Raw genomic sequence first — 15,931 nt, 5'->3', positions numbered from 1 at the left:
AATAGATGTCCAGCATTCGCCCTGTTCACAACAACAATGGAAGAATGAAATGTCTCTCCCATCTTTCCTCATTAGAACAGCCGTAACTATCCGCTCTCCAAATCTTCATTAATCCACCTCTATTGTTAAACCAACACTGGCAAAACATTCATGTTTGTCCACATGGAGACCAACATAGAGAGGCAGAAGGTATTGTAGTATTGTAATAAATAAGGCCCATTATAACACTTGCAAAGTCTAATTAGCATAATTTCTAATGAAGCTCTCTGAATATAAACTGCTTTTGCAGCTAATGTCTGTATACTGCCTGTAATAATGAAACATTAAAAAGGGTTTGGGATTTCTTTTGATGTCTTGTTTAAATTTGAAATGATTTGCCCAAGGCTTTTCACATCATAAAATATGGTGACCTTTCATTCTTTGAGAAATTAGAGTGAATTATACCTCAAATAAGTAATCTCTTTTTGATTTACAAATGATAAAGGAGCTTTTCTATCTAGGCAAGGTTTAACAATATGCTGCTTCAGGTCCCTTATAAATTCATGTGATTCATGTTAGTCTAAACACTACTGCGTATTTACATGGAAATGTATTAAAAGTGATCTACGTCTGTCTCTTAGAGCAACACATACAGCTGCTGGCTTAATCTTTTAGATGCTAAATATTCAACATTATCTATAGGCAAAATCTAGCAGAGATTTGAGGGAATCATCTACAGTATATATTTAAATTGCATGTTGTGCATATTACCAATGTCCAGTGGCCACGTTTGCTTTCCTCCAGGCAGTTATTGTAGTCATGCAAGATTAAAGTCCTACTTAAATAGGCAAAGACAGATATATCAAGAATTGCGTGCCATAATACGCTGACATGGTGCTGTTTTCATACAGGAAGCCTTCAGGAGCTACCAAAGATGAGAATAACCGATATCCATTGGATATGCTCGTTAACATCTTAAACCTAAGTAAAAGTAAATGTACTAACTTTTTTGATACTTTATAGCTTTTTACAATGGCATTTTTTTCACACATACATTCAGTTATTAGAATAATAAAGAACATAACACAAATAATAATATTACGAATAACAATAAAAAGCTATCATAGCACATGCCGGCAACTGGAAGCGATCAACCCAGTTTTCCGGTTTGGTCACGTGGCGTCCGACATATACGGCATTGCATCCGTCGTTATTGATTGTTGATTGGTTCTTTTAACTGGAAGGCAGGACTTCCTACCCTATAGAGGGTATGCAATGACCTCACTTTTCCATGTGACCACGCTGGAGCTCGCCCTGTTGAGTGGCAAGACATTCAACAAAATGGCTGGTTTTCATAGCGGCTGCTGCGAAAAACGGCAGTAAAACTGACTATTATCAGATTAAATTGAATTAAGTTGGCCTTAACAGTGACCCTAACAATTTGCCAAACAACCAGTAGTCTATGGACATTGGCATATGGCCAGACATGGCTTTTTCTGACATATATGTTTGTCTTGCCTAACACAAGGCTCATCATAATGGATGTTTTTAATGAAGTCTCACTGACAAAACTTTGCAACTACACAGAATAAGAGTATTCATTGGTGTATGTTTATAGGATTTTTTATCCCAAAATGTTACATAGCTGACATGTGGCTACTGCTACTGATTTACTTCTCCTTTGAGTGTTTTCTGCAGTCTGGAAAAAGACCGCTCCACATTTTTGTTGAATCTGTTAGCACAATCGATTACACAACTACTTTTCCCATTTTTAAACGCGTTTTTCACGCTATGCTAATGGTGTCGCTCAGACTTTTTGCCACTCAGTGGGCATATCCGCAGTCACGTTCGCCGAAGGTGACGTCACGTGCATACCCTCTATTCATAGTAACAGTGCACAATCTTCTTATATTCAGTATCTTTGATATTACACTGAAAACATCCTGAATATACAACTGTGCTAAAATGCCTCTATGTGGATGCTAGAGTTTTGAATAGTTAAACTCTCCTTAACAAACCACTAACTCAAAGTTGTGTAGCTAAGTTTAAGAGTTAGAGTTGAAAGTTTTTGTTCAAATCCCTAACCCTCAATATAAGCAATTATAAAAGTAATACTTGCTTTAGCAAAAACCACAAATGAAAGAGTAACTGGGGAATTTATTGTATTGTTTCGATCTCATCATCATCTGTTTAGCAGCAATGTTCTTTGACACACAAAGCACATTCCTATTCAATTTTCCCTGGGAAACTGTAATTAGATCATTAAATAATTCACAACAATATTATGATTACTGTTGGGACTGTATTGTAATTCTCATTACATGGAACAGCATTGCTGCGTGTTGCTTGTTTGATATGCTACATGCACACACATGCCGCATGCTGCAATAATGGAGGCAGGAATATTCATGCTGCCCCCCTCTCTGTCAGACCTGACAGCTTAGCACTTCAAACTATTTTATTTTGATAAGGGAACACAAAAGAGACTATTTATAATCACAAACAAGATAACAAAAGAGGTAATAAACAGAACCAACTTAGAAATCGTATGAATTTCCTTTCTGGAGCCACAAGCTGCAATAACATGGTACATTGATTAAACTTTTGAACCACCTGAATATTTAATTTGATATTTGCTGCTGAATAATGGAGTTATGTAAATCATGCTTCCTTTCCTGACCTATTACACCTGTACGAAAAGAGTAAAGACGTTTAAACAGCTATTTGAGGCATGAGAACTTGACATTGAGCTTTATGAGCAGTGCAGGTGTCAGGTTCATTGTGATTATTTTTAGAAAAAAAAATTAAAACATAAAATTTTTTTTCATTTTGAACGTTATACTGATGATAAATGATGGATTTTTTTAACTCACAGTTAAAGGAATAGTTCACCCAAAAAAGAAAATAATGTCTTTAAGGACTCACCCTCATGTCGTTCATCTTCGGAACACACTTTAATGCTGCGTTTACAGTTTGCCGCTTAAACATTTGTTGCACGTCAGAGGCAAAATCCGCTTCTGTGGGAGGGGCAAGTGCTATGTGGTTGTCTGTTTGCAGGATGGCTTATGTTGAAAAAAGCACCATCCGCGTGTAACGCGTGTAACTTGCCATTCGCTCAATTCCCATTAACTAGACGCGCGAATGAGGCGGAATTGCGTCATCTGCACCGCAAGACCTCCAGATGCTTGTCAACGCGTCTTCACATTGACTTAACATTGAAATCACTCCCGCTTGACGCCTTTACCGCGGCTGGTGTAAACGCAGCATAAGATTTTTTATGTTTAGTCTGAAAGCTTGTTGACCCTTTATTGAAAATCTACGTACGGTATACTGTCCATGTCCAGAAAGGTAATAAAAACTAGTGAAGCACCGATGTATTGGCCGCCGATATGTATCGGCCGCCGATATGTATTTGAATTTGAAACCATCGGCATATCGGCAATAGCACGAGAAAGGCCGATACCGATTGTTTATTAATTAACCGCATAAGGGCAATGAGTTGCATGGCTGTTGTTCTGGTGTGCACGTTACTTAACCATCGACAGAATACCTTTGTTGAGCTGGCTCAAATGTCTTGGACAATAAAAGAAACAAACTGCACTTTAGTGGGGAAAAAGAAGTCCAACTTTTTTTGAAGTAGCAATATATGGTCCGTTGAATGTTAATTAGATCCAATCCATGTTCAGTAAAAATAATTTGATGCAGAATCAAACTAGCTAATATACCAACTGTATAGTAATGTACACAAGTGTTTAATATCGGCATCGGTATGGGCCAGAAGTTGTCTGTTAAAATCGGTATCGGCCCAAAAAATCCTATCGGTGCATCCCGAATAAAAACATAATCAAAGTAGTCCATGTGACATCAGTGGGTCAGTTAGAATGTGTTAAACCATCGAAAATACATTTTGGTCCAAACATAACAAGACTTTATTCAGCATTGTCTTCTCTTCCTGTTGTGAAGCGCATGCGCGAGACTAAAGTCACGTGAAGCTGATGACGTGTTATCCTCAGACATGTTTGCAAAGTTTTTTTTTTCAAACTTACAGCGTGCGTCTTCCTCAGCTGGGGAAAAAAACAGCTGGGGCGCACCAGATAACACGTCAGCTGCGTCGTACGTCATCCGCGTCACTGCAGTCCTGTGACTTTAGTCTCGCCATGCATTTCACAACAGACCATGCTGAATAAAGTCATAATATTTGGACCAAAATGTATTTTCGATGCTTCAACACATTCTAACTGACCCACTGATGTCACATAGACTACTTTGATGATGTTTTTATTACCTTTCTGGACATGGACAGTACATCGTACATAGATTTTCAATGAAGGGTCAACAAGCTCTCGGACTAAATATAAAACATCTTAAACTGTGTTCCGAACTGTGTTTGGAAAGACATGAGGGTGAGTCATTAATGACATTATTGTCTCTTTAAGGTACATTCGATTAATTAAGCCATGTGGCTTTTTAAAGAACCTGCCTAATGCCATATATTGACTCTTACATGTTTTTAAACAGACTCTGCCATACATCTAAGTAGTCCACTTTTATTTGTGCTTCTGAAGACAGTAAAGTTTTCAGACAGTAATATTAAACATTTCATCATCTGCTTCGGTTCCAGGGGCACCCGAAAGTTCCTGATGCTCTCAGATCTTTGTCCTTGGTGGAGAAACTGAAGTGCATGAAGGGAATGTTAAAGCAACATTGTACATTTCTTCTGGGGTATGTAATTATAAGTAATTATAAATAATAAATTAGGTTCATAGTGTTGTTATTGGGATTGGGTGACAGAGCACTCTTTACTTAAATGCTTTCATCACTTCTCCTGAGACTCTGCTGTCATGAGAAATGGCCACAGCTTTTATCAGTCTTTACCAACTAAAGCAATTATTTTCTCTTCTCTTTAATGTGTCATCCCATCGCCCCACTCTCTGCTCTGCATGGGTGCGTAGAAGTTTGAGAAGTTTATTATATAGAAATTGTAACTCAATCTTCTCCTTTTATTTTGACTCTTCTGCTCACTGTTTGTGAACCATCTGGCCCATGTTTACTCACAGGAGCTCTGCCTCTGCGCTGGAGACAATTTCTTCTATTTCTCTGCTCACCCATTGAACCCTGGCATGAGCCGAATACCAACAATCTCAGACAAAATATCACCTGCATTAAATATATAAACTTGTTTGTATTACAATTTTTTTTTAGAGCTGTTCTGCTTGAGTGTGGGTGATTTTCAGAATGATTCATTTTTCAGGTAGTAATTGGTTGGGTTCAAAATAGCATGATGTGTCATCAAATTAATGATACCCTTTGGTTATAATTATAAGTTATAATTATGTTGGTTATAATTATTTTAAATTGCATAACCTTGGCAATTTCTAAACTATTCAAATAACTTTGAATGTTTCTTTTCAAGACCTCTGAAGAAATATTTAGATTGAAATGAGAAGACATGGTGTTTGGTTTTTATTACTTTGTTTCTGCTTTACTACAGAATTTCATAGCTAATGTGGATCGGCAAGGCAGTAATAAAGTCTGTTTCAGTGACTTTATTTGCTGTATAATAAATGATCATCTATTTGTGTTAATTTTTATTAGGTTCACTTGGTTAAACACTTATTGAGGAAGAATAATCTCCTGAGCTTTCGCTATCAGCATAATTTCTTTTTGTACTTCAAAAAGCCAGAAAGTATTATGTGTTAAACATTTAGTCAGTAATTCTGAGTCACCTGCACTCTCAGAAGAAAAAATACATGAAGGTATGAAAGTTGTCACTTGGGGGGTACCTTTTCAACACTTTAGTAAGGATGTCACGATTTCAATTTTAAATCGAAATTGATCAAAATTAAGTCACAACCTTGAGTTTCGAATTAAAAAATGGAATCGTCGATGCTGCCATGCCCCCATGTCACGTCCGGTCTGCTTGCCAAGCGAAAAAAAAAACACGTGTTGAGTGCTGCGAGTCAACCTCCTCTAACTTGGCTAGCTACAGCCAGTTAAAAGATAGCATGGCAGATTCAGGAGACACCACGCGAGCTGCTCTTTACATGGGGAAACAAAAAAACAGCGCCTCCTGCCTTCAGCTGACCTCAATCAGATCACGCGTGCGTGCACAGCAAAGCGGCGTCTGTGCCAGGACCGGTTGTTTCTTTAAACTGAGATCTGGTTAAGTTTCAGAACAACTTATTTCAGTTGCTTAAAGGGGTGGTGTTACAGAGTATTTCTGCGCCGAATACACTTTGCCAGGGTTCGTACAAGTTTCAGAAAGTTTTTTTTTTGATTACGGGTCCAGCTGACATTTCAGGGGTTTCTATACGTATCACTTCTTTTTATGGGCACTTCCCCTGGAAAACCCAGCCTACCCATCAATCAGCGGGAGACGCGAGAACTTACAAACATCACATCCCATGAAAGCTTTGTTTAATTTTTAAAAATCAACAATGGCATGAATAAAAAAGTGTGTTTTTGGATGTAAGGAGATGAAAGCCAGCCTTATGGAAACAATGGATATAGTTTATTATACGGGGTAGCAGCAGAGTTTTGCGTGTGTGTTTGATGTGCTGGATTTCATTGAAAAGTCCCGACCGGGTCATGAGTTGCATGCGGTAAGTAAGACTTCTGTCTTATGTTGGAAATAGGCGCGTGCATATTATATAAATAACACAAACATGTAGTAAATCACAAGTTAAACAGTGTTGTATAAAGTGTTGCATGACTCGTACTCGCTCCTCCCGCGGTAGTAACTCCTCCTTCTTCATTTTTTCGTACGTCGGAAAGAATCAGTAAAGCTAATCTTTCTTTTATAAATCTGATTAAACTAAAGACTCTTTGGAGATATAAAGGATGTAATACTACCTTATAGGTACTTCAGATTTACATCAGAAATGCAGAAACAGCGTGTGTCATGTGAGCTTTAAGAGCTATGAAAATAGCATTTAAACATGACTTATATGGGGTATAGTCTCACAATCTCGTCTGATGGTAATAATGGCAAATTACTGACAGGAATGTTCATCTGACATTAAGTTTTGTTTTATCAGGTATGTGCATGTACCATATTTTTCCACTGGCAGCACGACTAACATGGCAGGGCATCTCCAGGTTCAAGGTCAGATATTCTATTTCATAAAAGTCCAGTCTAAAAATGGCATAGCATATTTTGTGCTTTCAAAAAAAAAGTAAAAATTGAGAAATGAAATCGTGTCCTTAGAATCGAAAATGTAATCGAATCGAGGATTTGGAGAATCGTGACACCCCTACACTTTAGTACCTAAAGGGCCTCTTTGCATTCGTACATGGACTTGTCATTACAAGAAACTCTTTCTCTTGAGACAACTGACAGTGAGACTGAACAATGATAAGTAGTAATGAAAGACCCTCTGGGTCAGACAAAGAGAGAAAATGAGAATATACTATAAATGTAGGTATGGTCCTGATTTACGTTATCATTTCTCAAGATGACCACTTCATGCCCAATCTCAGTATGAGGTTGTGCAGTTTTACAATAACTCTGTGTGTGTGTGTTCGAGAAGGAGAGTGAATAAGAGATTTATCTTTTTGTTATAGACAGAGAGGAGTGCCGTCTAGACTCTTCTTTCCATGAGCTGGAGAAAATGAAATATTTAGACGACTATTCCAACAGGTTAGTTAACACTAAAACATTAATGTCCAGATAAGGTATGCCTGAGGGAAGAATAAATAAAATAATGAATAGGGTCATATTCAAAATATTCAAATAATCTTGAATCCCTGTTGCGTCTTTATACTGTAGAATTAAAACTACACATATTTCTTTAATAGCCTTAAATAAAGCCAATTAATTCAAACTAATATATAAAACCACATCGGTTCAGCCCACTGATCTATATAGATCAGTGATTCAGCGCCATTTTCAATGCTTTGTTGTGTGAATACAACTGGTAAGGTGACAATTATTCATGTATAAAATTACATGAGCTGGTAAGAATCTCACACTGTATTCATCAGTATTCTATACATTAAATCCCACGCATCATTAACACTGGCTACTAGGTTGTACATTCAACCAATACATCATGACAGTATTTAACACAGTATTCAGCAGCGTTAAAGCAGAATTCCTTGTTGGCTCCTTTTTTTCATTTCTGTGTGTTTCACAAGTTCATGAGCTTGTAGTTGAAATAAATCACCAGGCCATTGACGTGTGGAGCTAGATTGGATCATTGTTAATACAATCGCCTACAAATTCTCTTTAGCCTCATATGTTGTTTTGTGATTGTGATGATAGATAATAATTAAGATAATAAGAGATTATGCATATATAAAATGCAGCTCATAAACTAACTCCCACAAAAGCACCAGCTATACCGTGATATCAACTTCTCATTAGCAGGAGGAAGGGACTCACTGCTGGCTATGTTCAGCTTTAACTCGCATTACAAGATTTCAACTCCCTCAATGATTGTGTAATTGCAGTTTTAGCTTTAGGCACACACAGTGGTTTCAAACTATGTGGAACTAATATAAAATCAAAAGAAGGGCAGGAGTGGAGTGCGTTTAAGCCTTATGTGGAATCTGTCCAGGAACCTGCAGCCTTGTGCCAGTTCAGTCGGATCTCATGAGAATTTGTAACTATTTTATTAAAGTGGCTAATTTATATGAATTCACGCGATGTAAATCATACAAAAACTTATGATTGTTAGAAATGTATGATTTGTAATGTACTAAATGTACTAATTTGTATGAATTTGTATGATGTGATTTGTACAAAAATTTACAATTATTAGAAAAAAGAAAAATGAAGCCCCATCCCTATACGCCAAGTCTCTAAGGCTGAACTAATCGTATTAAAACTCATATTAAAAAACAAACTGTACAAATTCATTTGCCACCTAAAATATTAATGAATTTCTGTGAGATTGAGTTAAATGCTCTGATGTTATTGCGAACAAGAGCCACCAATTTAGACAAGAAGACAAAACAATTATTTATACATTTAACACATTTATGTTTTGTGCGGGGAGAGGTTGTCAGATATGCTTTATATCACAATATTAGACTGGTGTGAAAAACAGATAACACAATGAAAAATATATAGAGACTTAGTAGTTTTCTTTTTGTTGTTAATATAAACATCTGATGGGAAATAACATCATCATCACTTTAAATGATTACTAATCTCTTAACTATATAAGTATTCATTTGACAAGTTATAAATGAGTTTATTTATTTTATTTTATTTATTAACCAGCAAAACCACAGTGTCAAAAACACTCCACCCATACGTTTGATGCATAAATATGCACTTTATACCAGCATCACTTTATATAATAGCCTCTCTAATTCCACAGTATTTACAATAATGGATGAATCTGCATTAAGAAAACGAAATTTACCAATAAAAGGCTGTTTGTGGTTTGTTGTGTGTTGCTAAAGTTATCCACAGTTTGTCCTAGCCTGACCCGTTTTCTACTAACACCCCCTAAATGTACTAATTAAATGAGAAATAATGCACTACAAACACACTGATGCATAAAGTAATTCGATTCACATGTATTGCTAACATACAATCTTATTTGTCAAGCGTATTAAGTCTTAAAACTTATATTAAGTTCAACACATTCAATCTTTCTAATGCAACTCTATGGAGCTAACTGTGACTTCCGCTCTATGGAGCTAACTCTGGAGAGACTCTGTGGTCCAGCATTGCTGTAAAAAAACGTTCCATTGGGTTCCATTAACTCTCTTCTTCTATGGCTCTGGGTTTATCTTCATAGCTGTGAATGATCAGAAATTTATATTTCTCAATAAATAGTACATTCCTTTTTAAAGTAGGGCTGTCAATCGATTAACATTTTTAATCTAATCAATTACACACTCTGTGATTAATTAATCTAAATTAATCGCATGCATAATTTTTGCTGTGAAACTATTAAATATTCAGTGTACAAACAATCAGTAAATAATCAGCAGTAGTGACATTAAAGTTCAAAAACTCTTTTATTATTACAGTATTTCCCTGTTCAAATAATGGCCATAATAATCAACAAAATGACCTAGAGTAATATGCTAAGGAAATAAATTCAAAAGTGCTTCAGGAAGATTATTTACCAAAAGTTTAACAGTGCAATATCAATTGCAGGGCTTTTATGTGCAATTGAACATAAACCTTCAAAAAAAAAAAAATCAGCCCCTTTACCTTTGGTATTACGGGACATGCTAGGTCGTACCTCCGGATTAACGTTAACTCCTGGATGCTTTGCATTGATGTGGTACTTTAGAGTGGACAAACTCTTGATATGCAAATTCTTTGCTGCAGACATTGCAGACGACTTTATTTTTATCATCACTTCCATTAGGCCGTTTTTTATGAGTAAATGTTCTAATCAATGATCAAGTCGCCGCCAGCGCGTTCTCGTGTCACTCCTTCATTTTACAGTCAAATGGGACTAGAACGTTTCCAGGTTCAAAGGTCAATACGGAACGGATTAATCTGCGTTATTTTTTTTAACATGTTTTTTTTTGTCAGATTAATTAATCAAAATTAACACATTATTTTGAAAGCCCTATTTTAAAGTTATATTTTTTGGCCATTTTTGCTTTTATGTGACAGTGGGAGAGGACAGGAAAATACAGGGGGGAGGGGTATGGGGTCGGCAAATGACCACTAACCGGGAATCGAACTCGGGTCTCCGAAAGTGCGAAAACACCAAATGTCGGAGCGCTGCCCACTACACCATCGGCTGTGACAGCAGAGCTTAGTTTTTCTACTTTTACCATAAAGTGACAAATCAACCGTTTGGTAGAGCACATTTTTGACAAATTTGTTTTTTCATGGCACCAAGTAAAATAATTTTGTAAAGTTAGGGCTACATGTAATATATCAAAATGCTAAATTTCACCAAGAACAGTTTACAGGCAGGAATGATTTCTTGGTCTCTATCAACCATCTAAGAAATGTTGTGACAAGTGCTGTTGATTGACACTCTGACATCTAGTGGAATTTTTTGGCATAACATACCTCAAGCCAATGATAGAGATAGCTCAATTAGCTTGGTCTCAATAAAATATACTGACTAGAAATGTGCTTATCCAATTGGTTGAGAGGTAGTTAAAGGGATAGTTTACCCCAAAATTAAAATTATGTCATAATCTACTCACTCCCATGCTGTTACAAACCCATATACATTTCTTTGTTCTGATGAACACAAAGGAACCATATAGGTGAAAAGAATACTATAGAAGTCAATGGGGCCTCTGATTTACTCACTCTGAAATGAGAGTGAGTAAAAGATAACATAATTTTCAGGTTGAGAGTAACAAAGTAAATGTAACTCAGCATGTAGCAGGAGGGTAATCGTTTGGTGGCCATTGTTGACATCTCCATCTAGAGAGAACAGGCAGATATGAAATACATGAGATAAGGTCAAACACACGTTTGAATACCTCCTGCTCGTATAACCGCACTGATATCTGTGAACAATCAATCAGTGATGCATGAAAATACATCAAGTGGCAAAGGGAAGTTTCATTTTTGCTCATGTATTACTTTTTTGTAAGACATCCATGAAGATAAAGCATTATACATATACATCCCACATTTTTGGGATTTAGCAAAAAAGTATTTCTTACTCATTTGCCATTATTATTTATGTTAAGATTTTGCATATGTTTAGGTTACTAACAAACACATTTGTACTTTCAGCCTTAATTGAAGTGTAGTACTTATGCATCATGAGTGAATCTTGCTTTTTTCTCAAACGTGGTAGAAACGCTGTAAATGAAAATCTTATTTGAAGATAAAGAGTAGCATGAGAGCATAAAGTGCAGTATGCGAATGACTGACAGACATTAAATGAACATAAATGTGTAAAGACTAATAATGTTAAGTGCTACGAAAACAGCTTAAAAACATGTGCGTTGATGCATTTGGCAGATGCTTTTATCTAAAGTGACTTACAGTGCATTCAGGTTTTTAATAATAATTTCCAGTAACACAAAGCTCTACCAGTTGAGTTACAGAAAAGCCATAAGAGTTAGCACAGAGATTTAAGAGAGTACAAATAATTTGGAATTATTTTTAATTAGAAACAATTTGCAAGGTGAACTTAATCCTTTTATAAGTACAAGCATGAATCCGCCAATGCCTCTGTTTGCACAATGACAGACTGTATTCAGAATAATTGCATGTTGTCACCAGGGCGTTTTTGCCCTCAGGAGTAAAAAAGAGCTGCAGGCTGAACAGATGCAGATCACATAACACCACTGCTTTACCTGAGGATGATTTTGCCTAAACTCTGTGATAAACATTAATTATTAGACAACACTAAATAAATAATAATAAAAAATCTTTGAGGTGTTTCTTATAGATCTGGAGGCTGTAGACATATTAAGGTTAAAGGGTTATGCTCCATTATTCATTCAGTCTCTGGTTTAGTTTCCTGTATGCCCCTGGGCAAATCTGTTGACCTCATGCCGTGTACAGAAGTACATGCAGTCACTGTGCAACTGAATAAAGCACTTAGCCTATGAGATTGTACCTCTGACCACTCTATGTATGTATGTATGTATGTATGTGTGTGTGTGTGTGTGTGTGTGTTTGAAAATTCCTAAAACCAGATGAATATTTATGGTTTAAAGATAACACTAAAATGCAGTCAACATGATAAGATGTATAGCTAAAATGCAGTGCAAGTCAAAATGCAAATATGCATGACTGTAAATATCCATTGAAAGGTAATCTTAAAGGTGAAATAGAATGATTCAACTGAGTATTTATCCTTGTTCTGTGATGGGACATGTAGACTTGGGTCTGTAATGCCTTAGAAGCTTCCTAAAAACCTCTCTCAGATAGCTCTATTAGGGTGGGGGATTTTAAACAAGTGGTTTTGCACCTATTTGGCTCCCCCTACTGGCTTAACTTGCAATCTCATTACTGATTGGCTGACTTTGCTGCCACTCAAAAAATGTAGCCAATTATTTTAAAGTGGAGGGGCAGTTAGATGCCTGTGATGTCATAAGCATCAGTTTTTCAGATTGGGCTGTTTTCTGGCTGACATTTCTAAAAGAGAAATTTCTATGAGACTGAGATGTTTACCATATTTAGCACTTTTTGTATGTTTGTGAATGTGGGTAGACTACCATTATTCAACAAAGACAAGGTAAAAATGGTTTTTCATTCTCTGTCCCCTTTAAATACGTAACATGCACATATTTCGAGAAATCACCCATTTTTTTCTATGGCATGAAATATCGAAGAGGCTGGTGAGGTCTCATTCTCCACCTCACCGCCCCTTAGGGGTTTCCTCCATCTGTTTCATAGGTTACTGCTTGAACGAGTCCACCGTGAATCAATGATGCTGTGACTCTCATTTTCTGGAACTGTATGACATATGATTCAAAATGTCTCACAACTCTGATTACAGTTCAGTCACAAACTCAGTTAGCTGTGAATATGAACTAAGGTGGTGACAGACAGTCATACAGTAGACGTTTTTTTCTTCTTTTTTTTGGCAACATCTACAGTAAAACAGCTTGTGGCAGTAATGTATCTAAAACAAAGGAGGAGAAGCACTGAAATTTATACGATTATGTTTAACTGTTTGGTTGTGTACAGCAAAGGTGTAAATGTTCTCTCAGGCACTCATTTTAGTAGATGTTATTCTCGTGCACGCTCTGTTTACAAGTTGCTGTCGGCATGGCTCATACAAGCATACTTTTCAAAACATTGCAAGAGAAAATGTCAAATGACATTCCGTGTTTTATTTACTTATTATACTGATCGATTAAGTGAGGACTCGAGACATGATCTGCAATGGATTTGTGTAATAAATACTATGGTGAACACATTGGAATGATCAAAAATTAACACACAAGGTTTTAGAACATTTCAGCATGATACCTTTTACCATTTGGTCATAAGGTTACTTTAGACAAATTGAGATTTTTACAGTGTCCGTGCCATGCATGCCAGGGCTAGCATCGCCAATCATAGCTTACATCAACTTTAAAAAGCAGTGATTTTAACTGGATTTCTCCAAATTACCTGTCGAATAGAAACTTCACGACTGAGGCATCAGTGGGAAGCCCAACCTGTGCTTTTAGCGCACGCCAGCATGGGAAATATTCTTTCAAAAACACTCTGGACTTGTTTCATTCTTCAGAGGCCTTTCTCTTCTTGTCATACAATTCATGCACTTTATTTTGCAACCCTCAGACATAAAAAAAACACCGTGAGAACAGCGAGCTTCAACGAATGGCTGAAACTGTAGCTCACCACACATATACACCTGAAAATGCGCATGCGCAGAAAGCAAAAACTACCTAGGGATGGGCATGTACGACGGCCTTACGTAAAGGTATCACCAGAACGATTGACAACCAGGAGGAACAATAGTCTTGATAATCCACCCGGAAAAAGTAAATCTCCACTATACCTTTTAAATTTGATAAAGCTTACCTTTTTAAGGTGTTACCAATGTAAGTAATTTTTTGTAGATTTAACATTCACTTACAGTGTTGCCAACTTGCCGACTTTGTCGCTAGATTTAGTGACTTTTCAGACCCCTTTAGCCCCTTATTTTAAAAAAGCGACTAGCGACAAATCTAGCGACTTTTTCTGGTGTTGTTGGAGACTTTTGGAGACTTTGACTTGAAAGAACGTATCATTAACTCTTCTCAACGAGCAGCTACCGCTGCTTCCGTGGGCTCAACCCCATCCCAAAACACTCACAGGTGCCCTAGTCCTCGCGCTGCAGAGCAGAGTCTCTTCCAGCTGCAGTCAGGGCAGGAGATGTTGTTCATCTCGGGATGCCGGAGCTGCCTGATCCCGCGATGGCTTACATTTATGGCGGGATGTAAATATGATCTTTCAATAAAAATAAATCACTGTACAAAAATAAATGTATTTGAGTGAGCTGAGCAGCTGAGACAAAGTGTACGGAGCTGACGCGTTATTAAGCTATTTACCTACAAAACAACTTTTCCCATTACTTATCAGTTTATCCTCAAATGTTTTAAAACGGAACTATTTGGTCATATAAACATGAACATATTTTGATTTTTGAGAACAGAAGCAGATGAACGAGAAATTTTTTTACACATTCATGTGTATTAAAATAAAATTTGTGACCGTTCATTGAGAAAGAGAAACGTGAGAAAGCCAATGTAGTAAGAATGCAAATATGCAACCCATTCTCACTCCCCAAGGCGTCAAAATCTGAAGCATGTTCAAACGCCTTCAGCGTCAGTATGAAGACGCGAAGGGTGCCCCTATGCATCACTATATCGTCGAAATGGTAGCTCCGTTGCTTTCATGCTAATCCCTCAGCGTCGGATATAGACAAAAGGGAATCCCGGAAGGTGATGCCATCACGTTATGCGACGATCGGCAGGATCATGACGCTTCTGGACGGTAACTACTCAATTTTTGTTCCAAATTTTTTACCATTGTCGCTTGGGGTTGGTAGCCTGACTACGTCAGACTTCGTACTTCCGCTAAATTTCATTACGCTTCTGTACTCAGTCTGAGATACCTCCCATTCAAACCGTTTTCCTCCGGTCTCAAAACGGCCGTCCAATCAACGAACAGAGGGCGGGCTGAGAGCCGTGACGTAGACGCTAAACGCCGAATCACGGTTGTAGTTTGTTGTGGACATGGAGACACAGAAAGCTATTTGCTCTGTTGTGGAGAACCGGCACTTGCCAACTTAAACCCGAACAAGAAAAGTGTTTGTTAAACATTTGAATGGAGATTATGTTGTTGCCCTACTCCCGCCAAGTTTTTGGAAAAGTTTAATTTATCAACTTTACCGATCGTCAGCGAGAAACTGTGTGCAGCACAGCTTGACGTGCACAACGATCGAGAAATCATGGGATGGAATTATATTGTTCACAGTTAATGGTGAAGGACGCGTGGGCAAGCATTCTTTGGTGACATTCCTGATTAACCAGAAAATAATAAGGTAGGAAGATTTAA

The 15,931-nt window shown here is 37.2% G+C and overlaps 1 long non-coding RNA gene across 2 annotated transcripts in view; it reads left to right on the top strand.

Annotated features, from left to right (window-relative positions):
• Positions 1-15,931, top strand: part of LOC129436014 (uncharacterized) — a 65,016-nt gene that overhangs the window by 11,408 nt on the left and 37,677 nt on the right. For both annotated transcript variants that reach the window (XR_008641692.2, XR_012359212.1), the window contains exons 2-3: positions 4,601-4,701; positions 7,543-7,618. This is a non-coding gene — a long non-coding RNA (uncharacterized lncRNA). The remainder of the gene's footprint in view (positions 1-4,600; positions 4,702-7,542; positions 7,619-15,931) is intronic.

Source organism: Misgurnus anguillicaudatus, chromosome 19 (assembly GCF_027580225.2).
Source record: "Misgurnus anguillicaudatus chromosome 19, ASM2758022v2, whole genome shotgun sequence".
In the NCBI taxonomy this organism is placed as follows: Eukaryota; Metazoa; Chordata; class Actinopteri; order Cypriniformes; family Cobitidae; genus Misgurnus; species Misgurnus anguillicaudatus.
The sequence above is the reverse complement of the archived record's forward strand: the minus strand, read 5'-3'. Positions and strand labels throughout refer to the sequence as shown.